The sequence below is a fragment of the Rhipicephalus microplus genome, chromosome X (genome assembly GCF_043290135.1).
Source record: "Rhipicephalus microplus isolate Deutch F79 chromosome X, USDA_Rmic, whole genome shotgun sequence".
Lineage (NCBI taxonomy): Eukaryota > Metazoa > Arthropoda > Arachnida > Ixodida > Ixodidae > Rhipicephalus > Rhipicephalus microplus.
Genome location: NC_134710.1, coordinates 75,402,438 through 75,422,794, shown reverse-complemented (window position 1 = coordinate 75,422,794; position 20,357 = coordinate 75,402,438). Strand labels below are relative to the sequence as shown.

Sequence of the window (20,357 nt, the reverse complement as noted above, 5' to 3'; positions counted from 1 at the left end):
AAGATAGCTTTATCATGATCTTCCTGTGAAATAGTTTGTAGGGGTATGTCAACGTGCCCCTCCTCCCCTCCATGACTCGCTCTATAGATGTTAAATCTTACTAGTGGCATACAAACCCTAGGGCATTCAAATACGTGTGAGTTGATGAGAGTGTAAATGTGAGCCAACATGTGGACAACAGTGGTGCTGAAGATAAGTATACAGGACTGTAGGTCAGTAAAAAATACAGTGGAGCTTACTCAAACTCCCTGAAGAAATATATTTTGCATTCAAGGCTTACTTGTACTGCTACTTACCAAACATTCCTCATATGGACTTAGATTTCCTTAAAATTTTCTCAACCGGAATCGCTCAGACTTAAAACTCTCCAAAATATTACTGCCCCAGAATTTCGCAGACTTGTAGCCTGATCTGAGTCTGAGTGAGTTGTGTGTGCCAACTCGTGAGTAAGTTTGCCAGCCTATGGTCAGGCTCAGTTAGACTGCTGAGACAGTCTGAACATATGCGCTCTAAAACATTTCAGTAATGGAACACAATGGTACTAAATGTGACACATTACACTGTGCAGGCTTGACTGAGAAATTCATTATGTAGTTCTGATACTAATAGGAGTCTCCAACAAGAGCTCTCTTAGTTTCTAGACAACATGCTCATGACTACTGCTACAGCTTGTGAGCAAATGTGTGTAAAAGCAAGCTTTGGCTTGGGGTAAACTTCATTGCTGCCTATTCCAGGAACACTTATTATTATTATTATTACTTGGACATACTGCAGGCCTTTTATGACTCATGCAGGAGTGGGGACACGAAAATACATACAAAAACAACTAAAACAAAATACATCTGGGATTCTGTAATGTACGCCTATATTTGAGCACATGGACCTACAGCATTTTCGCCTCCATCGGAAATGCAGCCGCCAGCTGCCACAGCCAGGATTCAATCCCGCGACCACCGGGTCAGCAGCTGAGTACCTTAGCCACTAGACCACCGTGACAGGGCAAGGGGGTCTCGCAGGTAATGACATGATATGGTGAAGTGACTACAATATTATTGGTAAAGAAATTTTAGTCACACGATAATTCTGCTTTGCAAAAGAGGTTTCTGAAATTAAAGTTGAGGATTTTTTTTGCAAAATGACTACTTTACCAAGTTTAATAACATTTGTTGTCTTTGACAGAGAACATTTAGTTATGGTGGCTGTAGAAAGCATAATCTTAATTCAGGGCCGAAATTTTGGAAATTTTTTATTGTTCCAGTAACAGACATTTCGATTCTGCACTGCAAACACACCCATTGGAGTGGACAGATGACTGTGCAGGGTGCACCTATTGCACAAAGTGGACAAATCTGAGATATATATTGACTGCCTCCCTCCCCCATACCCCACCTTTTTGAATACTGTCCCCCCTCTTTAGACACATGGGCACCTTTGCCGGAGGAAACCGCACAAAATATATTGCCAAGCTACTATTGCTTGACCTTAATTGGTAATGTGTTTTTCATACTTCTGCAGTTCTTAATGCATCTGATGACATATACCCATTCTGAACTCTATAAACCTATCGAAATGCCTTCGCTATGATGAGAAATTACAAGAATGCAATAGAACATCTTGGCCATTTTTTGAGTGGGAATAGGCTGTTTCTTCATTCCGAGGAATTGAAAGGAATGAAATTGTAGCAAGTTCCGATTCCCTGGATTGGAATGAAATGGAGGTGCCCATTTTATAACACTGGCTTAGAAGTGCTTTTTTAGCATTCGTATTATTGTGCCCATTTTTGTCATCTGTGCCTGCATGCGCCTATTTTTGCATTGAGAACCTATAGGTGCTTTTTGGGGCACACTTTTTGTTCCAAAAACAGATTTAGTTACTCAATTTCACAAGATTTGCTATCATTGGCAAACAGCAGCTGTTGGTAATGGTACTACACCTGCCAATGTGATTTAGCAGAATGATGCGGCACTAGAAGAGTTTCTGTTGCATAATTTAGCTCAAACTGCGAGAGGAATACTAAGACAAACACAACATGAATGCTGCAGCACTTGTGTTAATCTCAGTCCTCATTTAATTCATTTCTTCTACTACAAGTATGATCATACATGAAAGAGAGTGTTGTCAACATTAAGCGAAGCAAAACGGAGAGGCGAGCGAGTTGGTACTGATTTATTACAGTGTAAATGTAATGTCTGCGAAGAACACATGGACAAGAAAATGCACAGCACAAGCGCTTGTAGTGTGCATTTTCTTGTCCGTGTCTTTTTCACGCTGCATTTACGCCGTAATGAGTCAACATTAATTGAACCTCTCACCTTCTACTTGACACCCATTAGCAATGCCAAAGCAAAACCTAACAATAAAAGTTTTCCTCTCTTGTTGTAAGCATGCAACTTCCATATAAACATGGAAGGCAAGTGTTTGAGGCAGCACGTTGCTAAATTTTGGGAAAAGTGTACTAGACTGACTATAGCATTGCAGCAAATTCACTTTTCTTGAAAGGGCTGGTAAAGGGTAGCCGGGAATATCTTGCATATTACTTGGAGCACTGAAAGTTTGGGCAGGGAGGTATTGTTGCCTGATATTTTATGCCAGGTACAGAATATTTCAGAAGCAGGGCATTTTCGGGAGGATGGAAAAGAGGGCAGGGGGCAGCTTAGGATAAACCTGGTGTACCCTTTACTGGCTACGCTACTCATATACTCATGCTTGGACACACTATCAGCTAGACTGTGTGTCACATGTGTTAGACAGAAGCATGCAAACTCCGTCAAAAGCTCTCTGTTGGTTCCTCAACATTAAAATGGGCTACAGATGTTCAATACATAAAACTGTATTGGTATGGTTGTTAAGCAGGTTATGATACCTACATCACCCCTATTATGACTAAAATTTGAGCACTTGTTTAGGCACCTAAAAAAAAGTTTTAACATCTAAAAATTCTACTTTTAATCGAGTGTTTTCTCAGAGGTGTCTCCTGCCACTGCTTACTGTGAGCATCTTTTATCATTTTAGCAGGAGCCACTCTCTTCTCAATTCTAAAAAAACACTTCTTTTCGGTAACCTTAAATGGCTACGGGAGTGCCAATCTATTATAACAAATGCATCATGCAGACAGTTGTGCAGTTTTTGACATAATTACAATGTCTGCATAATGACATACATCCTTTTATATGAGGGTACTGTCCTATTCAGGAGAACACTTCTGAACACAAAAAAAGAAAGAAGAAAATATCTAACCAGGTATGACATGAAATAGCTTTTAAGGCTATGTCTTGATTTGACTCAGGGAATGCAGATTTCTGCATTGTGAATTGGGGTCATTCACTCAAACAATGATGTCAACATGCATAAATGTGCTTATGCCATGCTGCTATTCCACTGTTACAAAAATACAGTGTTTGTTTAGTAACGAAAAAAAAAAGAGCATCTTTCTGAAATAGCTATACTTTTCTCTATATATACATGTATACCAGGTGTTTCAAGAAATATGTCCCAAATTCTCAAAAATCAGAAAAATGTGATATTTGGTTGCTGCCTTCACAATTGGTTTTCCTGTAGCGGCAGGCATTTTAAAATGATTAAAGACGTCATTTAGACATGTAAATAAAGAAGTTAGATTAACTTTTTCATTGGTGCAGTTAGGACAAGTGGGAGTGAAGTTCTTCTACAAAGAACCCATTGCAACTTGGAGATTTCGAAAAAGTGGTCTATAGCAATTTGCGGCATAGTTAAATTCAACTAAATTCAACAGCAAAATCAAAACTAAAGCACCGATGAGCACAAAAAGCAGACGAGCAGAATAACGTCATCGTTCAAAACAACAATTACAGGAGTGTAATTCTTCTGTGTTCATTAACACGTGTGCCATGCGTGCTGTGATTGCAAGCAAAGCCCGCACACACACACAACGAAGTTGGTTGATGGTTGATATAATGATGCTCAGAAGACTTCCAGAATGATGCTCATTCTGGATGTCTTTCGAGTATAACAGCTGCACTCTTTCGTGTCATGGTTTTGCCACTGAATTTGGGTGAATTTCATTATTTCACAATTATTACTAAAGGCTGCTTTTTCGAAATCTCAATGCTGTAATGGGTTCCCCACATAAAGTACTTCGATTCTCCCATTTGACATAATTGCCTAGATCCTCTAATTAAAAGCTTAATGATTTTAACTTTCTTAATTACTGTCCTATATGATGTCCTTAGCCATCCTAAGATGCTTGTGGCTACAGGAAAAGTAACTGTGAAGGCATCAAATAATTGTCACATTTTTTTGATTTTTTAGGATTTCGGACACATTTCTTACAACACCCAGTATACTTATGCAGGTAGTTTCATGAAACAAGAGCCAAAGATCTTCGAAAAAGCTGTTAGCCACAACTGAATGAGACCAATGACACATGATGTGGCATCATGTGAAGCATGTCAGGTTTACTAAGGAAGCTGTCATGGCTTGATGGTTTGGCAAGACACAGGGAAAGATCACATAATAAAGGTGCTTGACTTGCCTAAGCACTGACTTACAATAGTGTTTTTTTTAAACAAGCAACCATGTATATATATATATATATATATATATATATATATATATATATATATATATATATATACAGGGTTTTTCAAGCAATGTGTCTAATACCGTTTAAAAATCGGCAAAAAATGCAATTTGCTCGCTGTCTTTATGGTTGCTTTTTATGTAGTGACAGATATTTTAAGATGGTTGAAGAGATCATTTGAAACTGTAATTAGTAAAGTTCAATTAATTTTTAATTAGTGGGGTTTGGCAGTCAAGTAAAATAGGAGAATTGAAGTTCTTGATGCGAAAAACCCATTGCTGTTTTGATAGTGCAGAAAAGCGGCGTCTAGTAATACCTACAATTTGATGAAATTTTCCTGAATTCCGAGGCAAAACTGAAACCGATGGACCGAAAAGCGCAAAAAACAGATGGCTACAATGACATCACTATTTGAAACAGCAGTTACAGGGCTGTGGTTCTTCCCCGTTCGATAACGTATATGCATCATGCATGCTGTATATGCGAGCGCAGTCCACACACCCACAAAACGAAGTCGGTTGATTGTTGATATAACAAGGCTCCTTCATTTCAGTTACGCTTTTTCACGTTTCGGTTTCATCCCAGACTTGGGGAGAATTTTATTATTTTGCAGTTATTACTAGAGGCCACTTTTCTGAAATCTCAAGGCGGCAATCGGTTTTTCGCATGACAGACTTCAATTCTCTTATTCGACTTAACTGCCTAACTCCACCAATTAAAAGGTTAATTATTTTAACTTTCCTAATTACCATTCCAAATAACTTCGACTGTCTTAAGATGCCTGCCGCTATATGAAAAGCAACTGGGAAGACAGCGAGCAAATAGCTCCTTTTCCTGATTTTTTAAGAATATTAAACACATTTCTTGAAACACTCTGTATACAGGTAACAACCCATGACACATCACACGTGCACCATCGACACAAAATTTCTACTGGGGTGCAAGAAACATTTCTTGAAAGAGCATTTCTTGGTAAATAACAGTGACTCAAGTTGTGTCACGAGTTCTTTCCTATACATTTTTGGTTGCTTGTTTCCAAATCAAATACTGTTGTGAGTCAGTGCTTGTGTGTGTACAGCCTCTTCGTTGTCTTCACCTTATGTATTCTCACCCTGGGGAATGTTAGGTCTTATTTATGTTCTGATTAATTATTTAATCATTTGCAATCAATTATGCAAAATCTTATTATTCACTTAAAGGCCAAATAGATTTCATCACAGTGTAGAGAGCATTTAAAAACAATCCATCCAATTTTTGTGGCAGTATACATACTGCATGGTGACTTTTTGAGTGTTTAAAGAAGGCCCGCAAAGTATGAAATAAAACCACGTGACTGTGCTCATGCACTACCACATTGGAGCACTCCCAATCATGCTCTGAGCGAAACAGTGCTCACAAAATGGTGAAATGAGTTGCCACAGCTCTAAGCATCCAGCTTTACAGCGATGACACACCTCAGTAAGGAAGACTGACGTCAGCATTTTTGATGGGTGCACATAGCAAGGAAGCGCCGTTGTAGTTGATAAGCCAGATGCTGGTTAGAACTTGGCAAGCGCATTGTCCTGTGTTATTCTGAAATCTTCTTTCTTAGAAGCCGTTTACCATCATGAACGTATACCAACACACCCTACTGGCAGTCATTAGTTTTTTGTACCAAGCCAATGAGATCATCAGATCACCCTGATAGTCTCATTACACACCTGTATACAGATGTGCAATGAGGCTGCATAGTCATATATGCAAAATAAATTTGCACGAAAAGCATAAAGAACAAAGGAGAAGAGGGAAAATTGAGCATGCGCAGCCATCATAAAATTTTTGAGTACCGTTCAATGCACAGCGTGAAATAGAGAAAGCGATCATGACAATAACATTTGCTTGCAGTTATATGCTAACTACAATGAAACTTTTCTATGGCTAAGCTTGTCAATCAAATAATAAGTACTATATTTTCTTCCTACAAAAATTAGTATGCACTGTCTGCAAATGCATCATATTCGCATGGCGTGATTCCAAGGCCATCAGTTTTACATTTTAAGAAAGAAAATGAAGGAATGTGTTGTTTTCAGAGAGTTTCAGTAATCAATGTCAATTACATAAGTACAGTGCGCTAACCACTTGCACCACTGGGGAATACAATCAATGTCAATTAGCTTGTAATCACATGTATAATTATTTTGGAATTGCTTGGCTTCAATCATCACATAAAAAGAAACAAATATTTGGTTCAAAATGTGTATACACTTTCTCTTTTGGTTGTATTCATTCTGAGAAAAGAAAAAACCTTGATGTTGGGCCTAGAATGAGGCACGTCCAATCATCACCGAACATGGTAGTGTCTAGCAAAGTGATGCTCTGCAGCAGTATACAACACAATGAAGTTAAATGATCACTAGTTGTTCACTCAGGAAGACTGAACGAATGTGCACACTGAATTTGAAGAAATGCGCAATGAGTCACCCACCCACAAATTGATGTGTACCCCCACTGAAGGAGATGTACAGCTAAAACGACATTGGCAAAGCCACAAAGCTCATGTTTCTATAGCTTTATCTTAGCAACCTTCAAAAACCACCCAAGTGGGCGATGATGCACCTGGATTTGTCACTACATAAGGAAGTACCACCTTGTTGGCTCTGACATTCTTCAGTGGACAGCGTGCAGCTGTGGACCTCACATCCTTGGTCATTTATCGCTCTTGGCAAGCAGTCATGGCAATGCTTTCTCAAATGGTGGCATCAGCTGCTTTTGAAAGCTGTCCATGATGTTTGTATTTCAAACACTGAATTCTGCATCAAGGCTTTTGCGCCTTTCCTTTTCCCAGTCAATTGTTTTGTCACAGTCGGCATGCAACTCATGTGAGAAACATATACATAGAAAACCTCAATGGCAGATATTAAAGAACAATAATAGCATGAACTTGCCTGGTAACTCCTTCTATAGTTTGTTCACAGCACTTAAATGAAGGTTAATAAAATAAAAAAAATGTGCTTAAAGAGATTGACAGTCAATTTTTATCATATGCTTTTTTTAGCACACCGGAAACCTGACCACTCAGAATGTCTGATAACTGAATGGTACTGCAAAAAAGATGCTGTGAAATATTTATGATCAAATTTTTCCATCTGTGGCCATTATGAAGTCATTATACTCACAATACATGCTTCACTGCGTATGCATGCACTCCACGCACATGCAGCGCAATTCTACATGTCCCCAAGTTGCTGCGAAGGCAGTGCCGCTGCTCGGCGTGGAACTTTTTTTCTTACCTCGTAAGCAGCACAAAATAGAGGGTGTGGTAAAAATGTACATATTTTTAATTTTGAGCACTAATTATTTTGCACATGAAAACATCAGGCTACGTACAGCAAAGTAAATGACTCCACAAATCAGCTTCAAGGATGTTCTGCTAGGCTGAACAACATACCATTTTTTATGTCTGTGTGGGCGACTTTTAAACGTGATTCAAAAATATGAATCTCCATCCAATTGCATAAAGAATGCTTAAATTTGTCTCCATAATTTACAGTCTTTTCATTTTTACCATGATTTCTTCCCAATTTCTGGCCAGCTGTTGGTCCCTCTAAGGGCATCCTTTCGAAGAGAAGCGACGATAAGAAGGCCTCCTTTAACTGCATAACCATGTGCTTTTCCAGGATTTGTGTGTCACTCGTAGACTTTTCGTGCTGTAACATACCTTGTAGTTGGCAAAACATACAAGGAGAATTTTAAATATATATAAATACCCTCACCAATATGCACATTACCTCCACTGCTACTTTGCTTATCTCCATGCAAAACAATAAAATTGGAATTAAAAAATGGGTTTGATAAGAAGATGAAATCTCCCCAAGGTCACTTTCTGTATGTCTAGAAGTCACACTTAAGGCAAAGTGCAAGTCTAAAAAAGCAATTTTTTTTTTTTTTTCAAAATTACATATTTTTTGTTTTTGTTTGCTTTCACAAGTTTAGTTTCTTTAATTTCATGAAAAAGATTGAAGATAGTAATTGGATTCAAAGTAGGTAAAATAGCTTTCAAAGAGCACAAGGTGGCTATAAAAACTAGAAAGAGCTCATTGTGTGTAGAGTCACCTGGAAATTGTCATGTGGCTGCTTGCCATTGCATTTCACAGGTGCAGTTCACCAAAGCCAGATGCTCAAAATAATCATCATTCCCAAGCTCTCATGACTGAAGAAATCATTTTAGAAAACATATCTTTGCTGCATAGATGAGCTTTCACTTATACCTTTAAAATGCACTTGCCTCAAGATACAATATTGGGAAACTTCTTGAGTTTTGACATGATGTTTTTGGCACTTCTGAAGGCCAGATCAGGATGAAATTTTGTCCACATATTCCTTAATATGCGAAGAGTTAACATAACTTCTTTAAAACTTCATATCACCCATAAATTATTACAAACCTGAGGTAAGCAATTAGTATGAACTGAGCATTTTAAGAATTCTCACATTACAATGTATTTTGCCCATGTGTTATACGCACTTTCTTGTTAGCTATTTGCAATAGTTAAAGGAGCCCTGCAACACTTTTTGGGCATGGTCAGAAAATGCTGTCAATCGGTACTCAAGGTGCCCGAGAACACGCGAGCAAAATTCACAATAAATTCTCAAAGTCAGCTTGAAATTGCTTTCTCTTTTCTCGAAAAATTACAAAACAAGCTCAAAAATCACTCATCACAGCTATTATATCCGCCATCGGTTATCACTCATCACAGCTATTATATCCGCCATCGGTTAACTTGAGCATGGCACATTTGGTCGTAACCGGGCCTGTTGCAAGATGCTGTGACACGCCCCCGCGTGTGTGCACAATCGTACTAAAAAGCCATGTTTTGAAGAAAGAAAAAAAAGAGAGAAAAAGTGCTGAAGGTGACGAGGCACGCGTGACTATTTTCTTTCTCAGTGTCATCCCTCCTTGCTTAGCGTCCAGTGTTTTTTCGAGACGAGAAAAGAGAGAATGCAGTTGCAGCATATAACAAATCTTTGTAACTCTGCTCGTACTGGATAGATTCTAAAAACTTTTGCAGCCGTGAAATTGTGAGGCAATAAGCTACTTTACTGAATTAATTGTATTACTGCTTGAAAAAGTGTTGCAAGGCCCCTTAAATGTGGAGCAATATGAGCCATTAATGGCTCAGAACCATATAAATTAGGTGGAAAAAAAGTTTGTCCACAAAGAACTATATTTTACACATTGCTATGGTACAAAATGAAAACCATGTAACTTATTACAAAATTGATTACATATTAGAGATCAGCATAAAAGCCTATGTATGCTGCAAAAATTTCATTTCCCTAAACTTCAAATTAAACGAACTTTTTCTCCGAGTAGCATCTCCCCTTAAGCAACTAAAATGATAAAAACAGGAATAAAAAACACCCAGGTCTGCATGAACACGCAGCACAGTCACAGCAAAAGCTGAAAGAGCGACTTTCCAGAGCCTCTATTAAACTCTCTTTGGGGACTGGTGCAAGCACATTTGCAGGGTACCCACTACGTCATAAATCATCATAATTGTATAGTAGGCCAGCATTCGCTATGCCATCTTTCGCCATTCTTCTGAGAAGTGTAGTACCCCCTACAAGCTTGCAAGAAATGTTGTTGCAATTTTTAGATGCTGTAGCTGATGATGATGAATTACGGCTGAAGCTTTAGTAATGGTTGGAGCATTCAATGACTCACTCATTACACAATTTGCATTGTGTGACGCCGGTTTATTCCTTTGCTGTTCTAAAACACTTTATTACTCATATTAACGCAATTCTTGTCCCTACATCAAACCTGTCTAAGGCCAGTTTGCAGCAGTTTCAAGCACCAGCGTGGCTCTGTGGTAGAACACTGGGCTTACACACAGGAGACCTGGGTTCGAATCCCATTGTGTCCTTGGTGTTTTTCATTTACTTAGCTTTTTTTAAATGCAAAGCATTTCTTAGCGAACTTTGGAAACTTTGACCATATCTATCTATCTATCTAGCTGCTTACGTTTGGGTGCTGTCCTGGTCACCTTCTTAACTTGGCATGAACCAAAATTAGTATGGCAGGGTGAGATAGTTAGACGAATACGACGCGCTGGTCAATGGAAGAATAACGTCACAATCCAGTTGCATATGTCGTTAAACGCTTCCCACTAGACAGTGGCACATACCCACGGGCGGGTATGTGCCACAGGTGATAGACACTGAGTATCTACCCCAAAACAACGAGAACACACATGGACGCTTTTAATGCGCGAGCGTTAAAAAATACCAGACATCGGTAGCGTCAACCCGATGAATGCAAAGATTTGATATACGGGGGTTTAACGTCCCAAAACCACCATATGATTATAAGAGACGCTGTAGTGGAGGGCTCCGTAAATTTAGACCACCTGGGGTTCTTTAGCTAACATGCTAAAGATTTGATATACGGGGGTTTAATGTCCCAAAACCACCATATGATTATAAGAGACGCTGTAGTGGAGGGCTCCGTAAATTTAGACCACCTGGGGTTCTTTAGCTAACATGCTAAAGATTTGATATACGGGGGTTTAATGTCCCAAAACCACCATATGATTATAAGAGACGCTGTAGTGGAGGGCTCCGTAAATTTAGACCACCTGGGGTTCTTTAGCTAACATGCACCCAAATCTGAGCACACCGGCCTACAGCATTTTCGCCTCAATCGAAAATGCAGCAGCCACAGCCGGGATTCGATCCCGCGATGTGCGGGTCAGCAGCCAAGTACCTAAGCCACTAGACCACCACGGCGGGGCCCGACGAATGCAAAGAATAGATGTCTGGGTCCCAGCTGGAATCAAACCCAAGCATTCTACGTGGCAATGAAGCATTTTACCAACGAGCTACGCCAGGTCTCGGAACTATTTTTCAAATAGACGCTAATCTTCATGAAACATCAATAGTGGTTGCAGTGCTGCCTACCCAATTTTATAAGCATTGCATATTTACTCCTTTCATACAGCCGTCACGTCGGGTTAACGTCAATCGTGGTTGGTTGCCATGCGCTGAAGTTGATTATGTAGTAGCGTCCAGGGCCAGCATCCTCACGAGCATAAGTGCTTCACATCAGCTTCTGGTGTAGCTAATATGCATGTTCCAGTAGGCATCGTTGCACAACTGCAAACAACTGGTTGTATAAACACTCCAACTCTTCAACATATGTCTGTGTGTGAAACATTTGTACATATATTAAACGTCGTTTAATGACGTGCCGCTCAATAAAAAAATTGCAACACAGTCACTTTTCCTCCGCATGCTTCGCATAACGTTGATTCCCAGGTACATGGGATCTGCCGAATTTTTTTCTTATTTCGTGCGATAGTGGTTATGGACATGGGCGGTGGTGGACAACTACGGCGCACACGACTCTTGTTGTGATCTTATTACAGCTTTCACTGTAAAATTAATGGACAATATCTTGGCAATATACCTATAATTTACAGATGACAATTATGGCGATGAATTGCATTTAATGAGAGATGAACAACCCAAGAGGTTGCTCATGGCAACCTCTTGGGTTGCTCACGGCAAGCAGACTTATTTAATAAGAATTAACACCTCTTGCACATCACATAATATCTCCATGCGCTTTTACAAGCCTGAATGCACACACAAATGCACAAATTGTAACATGACAAGTGAGGGCTATGTAACACACATGTTTTCGTTTCCACCGTTTTCAACTCTGGTCACAAAGGTGCAATTTTTGATCAAACGAGTAGATCAGAGTCAACATTATCTCTAGAGACCAGATTCGTGACAACATAACGTCATTATCTCAAGTTATCACGCATACAAGTATGATAAACAAACTAGCCTGCCAACGCACTTAAGCTCACATGCTTTGTGTCCAGTACGTAGTTCGATATACGTATATCATTTGTCAAGCATTCAGAACCGCTTCTCGCCTGATGATCTTAGTCGTGCAGTACAATTGTCATGTGTGTTTATGACGGCATGCCGTTTGGCCATCAGCTGTTTATAGAAGAAACTCTTAAATCGAAGTGCCCGGAAAACCAAGTTCACTCGATCACACGCACACTCGCAGTAGTTCACGGCCATCAATAATCTAACCGTCGGTGGAACGAGCATTATCACGGAGGCTCGCGTTGGGAGCGCAGTAACAAAAACTGTGTTAGTAACCTTTTGTACGTGTCGTACATGCAAATAGTCTAAAGCAGTCTAGAAGTTTCTCAAACATTAATTGTGGCGCGGCCTGCGCCGATCAATTTTTTGTGGGTTCAACACGATCGTATAAAAGAAAAAATGAGCGAGCATGGAATATCACCGCTATACTGTATACAACGAAACCTTTTTCAATGATTCACTCACAACTTTTCTACACCCGCCTGAAAAATGAACCATAAAAATTAAGTCATACAATAAACTCGGCTGTTATAACTAATACAGTTTTGATAGTCACATTGGTCTCACATCATCATGCTGTTATCACCTGTACGTATTCCTTGCACAAATTGTTTCATTTGCAGTACAAGTATCTCTTGCAACAATATATTGATACGTGTATGGAACTGTCGCCCCGTCAATCTTCCCCGTAACAATATGTCCAGGTGCAAAGTGCATGTTGGGTTCTCTTGAGAGAACCCAATATGCACTAAGCAGTTTATGTAGCTGCAATTAATATAAAAAACTTGGTTCCCTTAATCATCAACTGCAATGATTTTGTTGTGCAGTGACGATGCACATGTATGTGCTCAGTACACGTACGTTATACGGAATATGTGACCATACTTGAAGTCATCTGCAGTACTAACTAAACAGTACTAACCCTACAGTTCCTTGCAAATCTGATTCTTTCAGAAAGCTATATTCAAAGTTTTTTACCAATTAAATACCTAGCATTTGAAAGACATTTCCTTTCTGCCCAGCTTAAGAATTGCTCGCATATGCTTTTATAACTTTTTGGCAAAAGTGGCATACTCATTATATACCAGATGTAATTGGCTCTGACTTACAGTTTTTGTGAAGCACTTGTTTGGAATGTGCTTGGTGGCACATGCACAGTGTATGCAGGACTTTATTTAGGAGGAAATAACAGCGCTGTCGATGAAATAAAGAGAAGGCAATGAACACACATACTGTGTCTGTAATTTTCACCCCACCTTTTCTTTATATAGTGCTGATCAATCTCACCCTCATAAATTCATGGCTAAATCAAGTCTATGCAAATGCAGCCTAATCATTGAGAATCCTGATTAATGTGACCCAACAAACATTGCCCTAACTTGAGACAGCATATTTTGACTCTATCATGAGTCATAAAATTGCTTGGTATAGACACATGCTAAAGAATGACTGGTATATAGACAAATTCCACAGAACTTACGTCACAAAAATGCGGTGGCGCTGTCTTGGTAGCAAAAGACGCTGTGCCTACCGCAGTTTCTGCTAGGTTTTCAATGGTGCATGTGGTGTTCTCAGTCAAGCAATGAGGAAAAAAAAAAAGAAATGGTATGCCGACGAGCTGCTACGTCACGGTTGGATGCGAGTTGCGTCTCACAACTTAGTGTTGTTTGTTGGCACACATAGCAGCCCTCAGCGCTAATTGGCTTTCACAACGCTTATGGCAACTCACAACGGCGTTTTGTTGGCGCACATCGCAACCCTCAGCCCTTATGGTGGAAGTTACGTGCGGACGTCGCTATAATTTTACCCATAATGTCAACGTCGGCCTACCTGTGTTTACAAACATGGAACGGGTCTATAAATGATGACAAAAGGAAATAACTACATTGAGGACGGCATAGGTATAACACTGCTTATAACCTTCGTCTCAGGTTTTATCTCTTTCCCTGTTGAAACAACCACATATACTCTGTTAATTCTTTGTTCAAAATAGCCCAATCGGTAATTAGTCACCAAATCCATACTCGTTCTTGGGACGTACTTATACCATATAGAAGAAAGTGTCTTTCTTTGCCGTGTTTCATACATGGCTACAGCATTACAGGGGCAATGCATACACCCCTGGCATCAACAAAGCCATAGAAAAAAATCAGGGTATGAATATTGCTTTATTTTAAATGCACAAGATTGTGATATACTATTACATACGAGTGCTAGGTCTTCGGAATCCTTTGTCCTTTCTTCTTCTGCTTTATAATTGTTGGCATGCTTTTAACTTCCTGCAAGAGTGGTACAGTCATTTTCTGTTTTGTTTTTTTGTTATAGAACCTATGCATACCAAAGTGAAGCTTCTGCTCCTATACTAAACTCCTAAATGAATAATTCCCTCATTTATTGTGTGGAGCAGTTTTTCACAATGTGCTTAGTAGCACACATTGAAGGTGTACTATAGAATACATCTATTTTAGGAAAGAATCGTGCAGCACTATAAATTAGAGATAAGGCAACAGAAACAACATGGGTCTGCCATTTTCACCTTATCTTTTAATCATGGTGCTGTTTCATTTCTTTCTCATAAAAAAGCTGCATGGCATAATTCAGTCTTGGCAAACGCAGCACAGTCCCATATTTAAGCAGCCTACTGTAAAAAAATTTTGTAGAGCAGGCAGGGCTGCAAAAAAAGAAAAGAGCTTGATTGAAGCTGAAGATGCAGGATGTTATTGCTCCACTGTGTATCAAAAAATGCTCAGCATAGACACATCATAAAAAATGACTGGACAAATTAGTGATACCAATAGAAAATGATTACACTCAGCAGGGCATTAATACAGTATTATGTGTTACCTTGGAAACATTTTTTATCTGTTTCTTTGTTGATGCAACCACATAATTATGTATAACGTAGAAAAAGCTCCGCTAGCAATTTGTCACCGGAGTTGTAATCCCCACAGGGTTTGCTTCATCGCACATTTACCGTATAGCAGAAAGTTTGTTTTTATTTGCTGCATTGCATAAAACATGGCTAGACTGTACATGGACTGCGCTTGCATGTGTGGCATCAACAAAACCACACAGGGAACATAGTTATGAATATCAGTTTATTTTAAGGCACACAAGAATGTCACATTCTACTTTGATGCTGACAGGTAAGAGATCGAGGAAACCAACTTATACTGTGAACGAATTACAAATTCTTCGTTGTTACAAACTCTTTCAGCAAGAAGGCAAAAGCCAGTGATTTGTGCAAGATGGTAGTCATATGAAATAAGTTACACTGATTACAGGCTCGTTACAAGCCACTTTATGGATGTTGTCCAGGAACATATGCTTTCTTAGCCCCTTTGCCATAGCAAGCATGCAGTTCTAGACAAGGCACCCAACATGGGAGGCTTTAAATGTATGAGTGTTTTTTTGGGTGAATTGGAGACCACAGAGGACAATGAATCTATCTGTGATAAAATAAAGTGTATACCATGCTATAAATGACAATGCACCTTCTCCTGCTCCCTGCAACAAGGTGAAGAATAATAAAAATAAGGCACATCTTTCCTTTAAAGTTGAATACATGTGGTAATCAAGCTTTCAGAATTGAGACGTTGTAAGGCACTGATTTCATATATTAAGCACCCTCTTGCAAAGCAAATAGTATGTACCAGAGCAGAGCGGCGCCAGCTATGTGCCAGCTTGAAAGAAGATGACGTTTGTGTGGCTTGTGCTTGCTGGGTTTCTGCTTGAACCAGCTTGTTGTGGCTAACGCTTCGTCAATAATAATAACAAATGTTTGTAGGCATACTCACTTGTTGCATTATAACGAGATGTAGAGATGTGACTGTCGTGGCCAGGATCAAACTCCCGAACTTCGGGTCGGCAGGTGAGCACCTTAGCCCCTTATCCACCATGGTGGACGCAAATTTAAGCAGTCGTACAACTCTGGGGTAGAAAAATTGGCTGCTTCACAGAATGCGTGGGTTCACTTTTGGCTTTATTGCGACAAATATTTTACTCACCGGCATTGTCACTGAAACAGACAGTGGATTTTTTTTTTTACCTAAACTCTTTAAAGTCATGACGGTAAGATTTCCAAAGTCTGTTTTAGCCATACTTGAGAAGGCAAAGCCTTACTGTGGGATCATAACCTGTGGGACATGCCTGCATTTCATGGGTATGCACTAGATGTGTATGGGAAAGGGTTTCATGATTTACATGACAGGTATTTCATGTCACAAGTCCTGACACATCAGTCATATTTGTCATACACTCATACTCTTATATGCCAGTTTTGGTACATACTAGTAAAGCAAGTGATCACGCGAGCACCCAGACGTAGGCAGCTAGCTGGATGGGTAGATCGAAACAGTCAAAATACCTTCATTTCACTAGAAAATGCTTTGATACTCGTTGGGTGCACAGATTTATCAGGACCAAATTGGAAGATCATTTGGAACATGGTAAAAGATTGTGCATGTGACAACTTTTTCATATTTTAAGAGTGGAGCTTTTTAAGCATAGCATTGGTTTGTGATGGGAGAACAGAAATAACTACCATCATCAACAGGCACATGCTCTCCTTGGCTTCTTGTTCATCTTTGTCCTGCTGTGCTTCGCTCCCAGTACACATGGGCCAAAATGTCTGGCATGGGATGCATTAAGACTGATGAACTAGAGAATGAGTTAAAAAAAAAATGTTGGAAAAAAAAATTCTCTACAAGATGGCATTCGAATCTATGAACTGACAATCCGAAAACAACCGCTCGGCTATACGGGCACATTAGCAGAATTTATCATAGTTTTTTATAGTATAGTGTGCAAGGGGGTTGGAAAGATAAGCAAGATTGAGGAACAGAGAAAAAAGGTGGGGAGAGAGCAAGGTGTCACATAGAAAGAATGACGAAGAAACAGAATCCAAAGGTGATGGAGAAAGGTGAAAAAAGAGAAATAGAATGTAATCTAAAATAGAGGATAAAATAAATTGTAAGAGAGAAGACAGGAATAATAGATAAAAAGAAAAAGAGGAAGAAAAAAACTGACACTAAAACAAAGAAGGTTATTCAGTATCACTTGTTTGAGTCTTGGCACCACAATTGCAAATCTGCCTCAAATTTCTTTGTCACATTATCACGCGAGAACAACACTCGGCACTGGTTGCAGATTAAATCAAAGGCCTGATATACATGTCCCACCGACCTTTCTTGAGTGACCAAGCCTGCACAAAACACTCTGAAGCCGATACCTTTACCCTAATTAAAAAGTCAGTTCTCTAGTTGAGGCTGACTGACGAGGCCCTGCGATTGACCATGAGAATAGTCTCTGGAGAGGAATTAATACGGACGTTTCTTCTTTTGTCGCTGCTAAATTTCACAAGGCATCAAGTGAGCATGTTCAGAGCTGCAGCAGCTGTTTTGTACTTTACCAGGAAGAAAGTTTTATCACTTTGCTAAATGACACTCGCACTTATTTCTTGCCTCCTGCACTTTATAACGTGTTCAGCTAAATTACACAGATGTAACTGGTCTCAAGCTTTTGTTCCACAAGCACCCCGTGCAACCAGAGCATAACAACGGAGTAAATGTTCTCATTTCGTAATGAGCATCCATAATTTAGCGATTCTGAATGTCGGTATCATCATCCTTCTCGAATTTTGATGACAAATCTCTCCTAAAAATGTCCCATATATTAGATGCGGTAAAAAGGCCTTTTAAATTACATTACTTGACGTTTTTCCCCTTGTCTTCCACTTCAAATTTCTCCGCTGTGCTAGCCTTTCAGGACTAACCTTTGTGATTGTCGTCCACCAGATCAGGGGAGTTTGATACCTTTGGTTTCCTTCGAATGGTGTGCTTTCTTATAAGGGTAGTTGCGAGACGACGCAGTGGTGTGTATTTGTTCTTCTTGCGTCCTCATTTTTTGCTGTGTCGATTTCAACATGCATACAATGCATCTGCGCAGAGATTTGAAAATAGTCAGCACAACAGCAGATAAAGCAACACCAATGACAAGGGCAATCACAGGCTTCTAACTGAAATTTTATACAACATACAATATATAGCCCCCACCCAAAATAATATGCGCATGGTAGGAAAACAAAATTAAGTGAAAGTGCACTGAAACAAACTGTAAAAAAAAAAAAAAACTAAGGCAAAATAACACATGACGATGAATACAGGTAAGCCACATCTTTATGAAATAGGACAATCAAACGTTGAATGTCACCAGCTTCCTTTAGCTGTTCATGCAGCCTCAATGATAATCCTGGTGCTATCATAAAGGTGAGCTGCAAGAGCTTGTGTTTTCTAGAACAGAGGCTGGCGACCACATTCTCAACAATCAAAAGCAAATGAACCATCTCTAAGGTTTTTACTTATTCACAATGTTTCTGCAGCCGTATACTTAACAACCGTCTCTTTGAACCACATAACTGTGTCCACAGAACCAAGGTATGCTGTAATCGATGCATACTGCACAGTCAACAAAGTTTTGCAGTGCATAGCTTGGCTATTGTTCCAAAGTATTTCAACAGCACTAGTTCAATCACATAACTGAGATTGCTTATTCAGTGCGTTTGTCAAACAGGAAAGTTTCTAAACGAATGGTCACAGGAAAATTCGCAAAAAGTAAAATACACGGGTGAAAACGTTTCTTTGGCTTCTCGTAATTAGAAAACGATTCCCAGCGCCTGTCTGAGAAAACAAAAGTTCTTACCACTCATCCTCATGATGGCACCCAAAATCTTCAATAATAAAGAACTGGCTTACCTGGAATCATTGGCCAGTTCTATGTCGCCGCTTTTCGTGTGTTTTTTTTTTTTTTTGTGGTCTGTGGTTTTATGCTTCAATTCGTTTTTTTTTTTGTTGTTGTTTTCAGCATACACATGCTGTTTTAATCTCGGGTGTAGGGCAACACATTTGGGAATTGTGATAAGTTCCAGCGGCATGCCGGCGCTTATCTTTATCTCACTTGTGTTGCTGTGTTTAGCGCTGAGCACTGAGCAGTTCGAAGTATGGAATACCAACTAGTCCACTGTCACATGTTGCTCCATGCGCAGAAACCGTGGGGTGATAACCGCACGCTCAAAGTCGAATGTTTTTTTTTTTTTTTTTTTCATCGCTCGCGCAGCCATGGAAGCGAATAGCGAGGCTTGATTGAGCATGCAGGTGTCACATGGGCACTTTCTATCCAAGTGAATTTCTGGACCGTGATTGACTCATCTCCGCATCTAACGCAATGAAGAAACTTGGACTGGTTAGCCATCGGAATTACATCGTGTGATGCCTGTACTTTGAAATCACGGATTGTCGGCAGCTTTTCTAAACGATGCAGTGGTTAAACTACCGCGCATTTAACAGCTCAGCTAATACGAGTTCGATGCTACCACGCCTGTAAAATGAAGTATTTCACGAACAAGCGCGAGAACCAGAGAAGGTTGCCGAACGGCCGCGCAAACCGCAAAACTACAAGCGCGCCCCGCAAAACTGGCAACACGTACGGACTACCGCAACGTCACCACCGCGCGCACAACAGAAATAAATATCACGGATGTCAAATAGCACTGAAACAGGTTGAGCAGTCCTAGACATCGTGGCCTTCACGCAAGCTCCGGCGAACCACAAAATTCAGCGGTTCCAAACGCGAACACAATCTAACTATTCACGTTCACAAAGCACATTGCAATGACAAACACAACCACAGTGTGTGCAGACCACGTTAACACCGAGCTCGCCACAGACACCCAAAAAATCCGCCAGATGTGCCTTCATCAAAAGAAAAGCTTCCATAGGTTGCCTGAACTGGCGTTCTAAACTATGACGAAAAGCCGCAATGTTCCAAAAATCCGCACTGATCCGAGCCAAGAAATAGTGTTTTCATTATTTTGACCGGATGGATATATACTGGCTATTCTCACCAGGTGAGCATTTTT

At 39.8% G+C, this 20,357-nt stretch overlaps 1 protein-coding gene across 11 annotated transcripts in view; it reads right to left on the bottom strand.

Moving 5' to 3' along the window:
- Positions 1–10,037: 10,037 nt before the first annotated feature.
- LOC119175964 (uncharacterized) overlaps positions 10,038–20,357 on the bottom strand; it is a 51,742-nt gene continuing 41,422 nt past the window's right edge. For 3 of the 11 annotated variants that reach the window (XR_012886837.1, XR_012886841.1, XM_075877155.1), the window contains exons 2-4: positions 18,216–18,380; positions 16,240–16,372; positions 14,592–15,113 (exon numbers count right to left, since the gene is read on the bottom strand). The gene's annotated coding sequence lies outside the window, so the exon portion shown is untranslated. The other 8 variants (XM_075877157.1, XR_012886838.1, XR_012886840.1 and 5 more) reach the window with 8 other exon arrangements.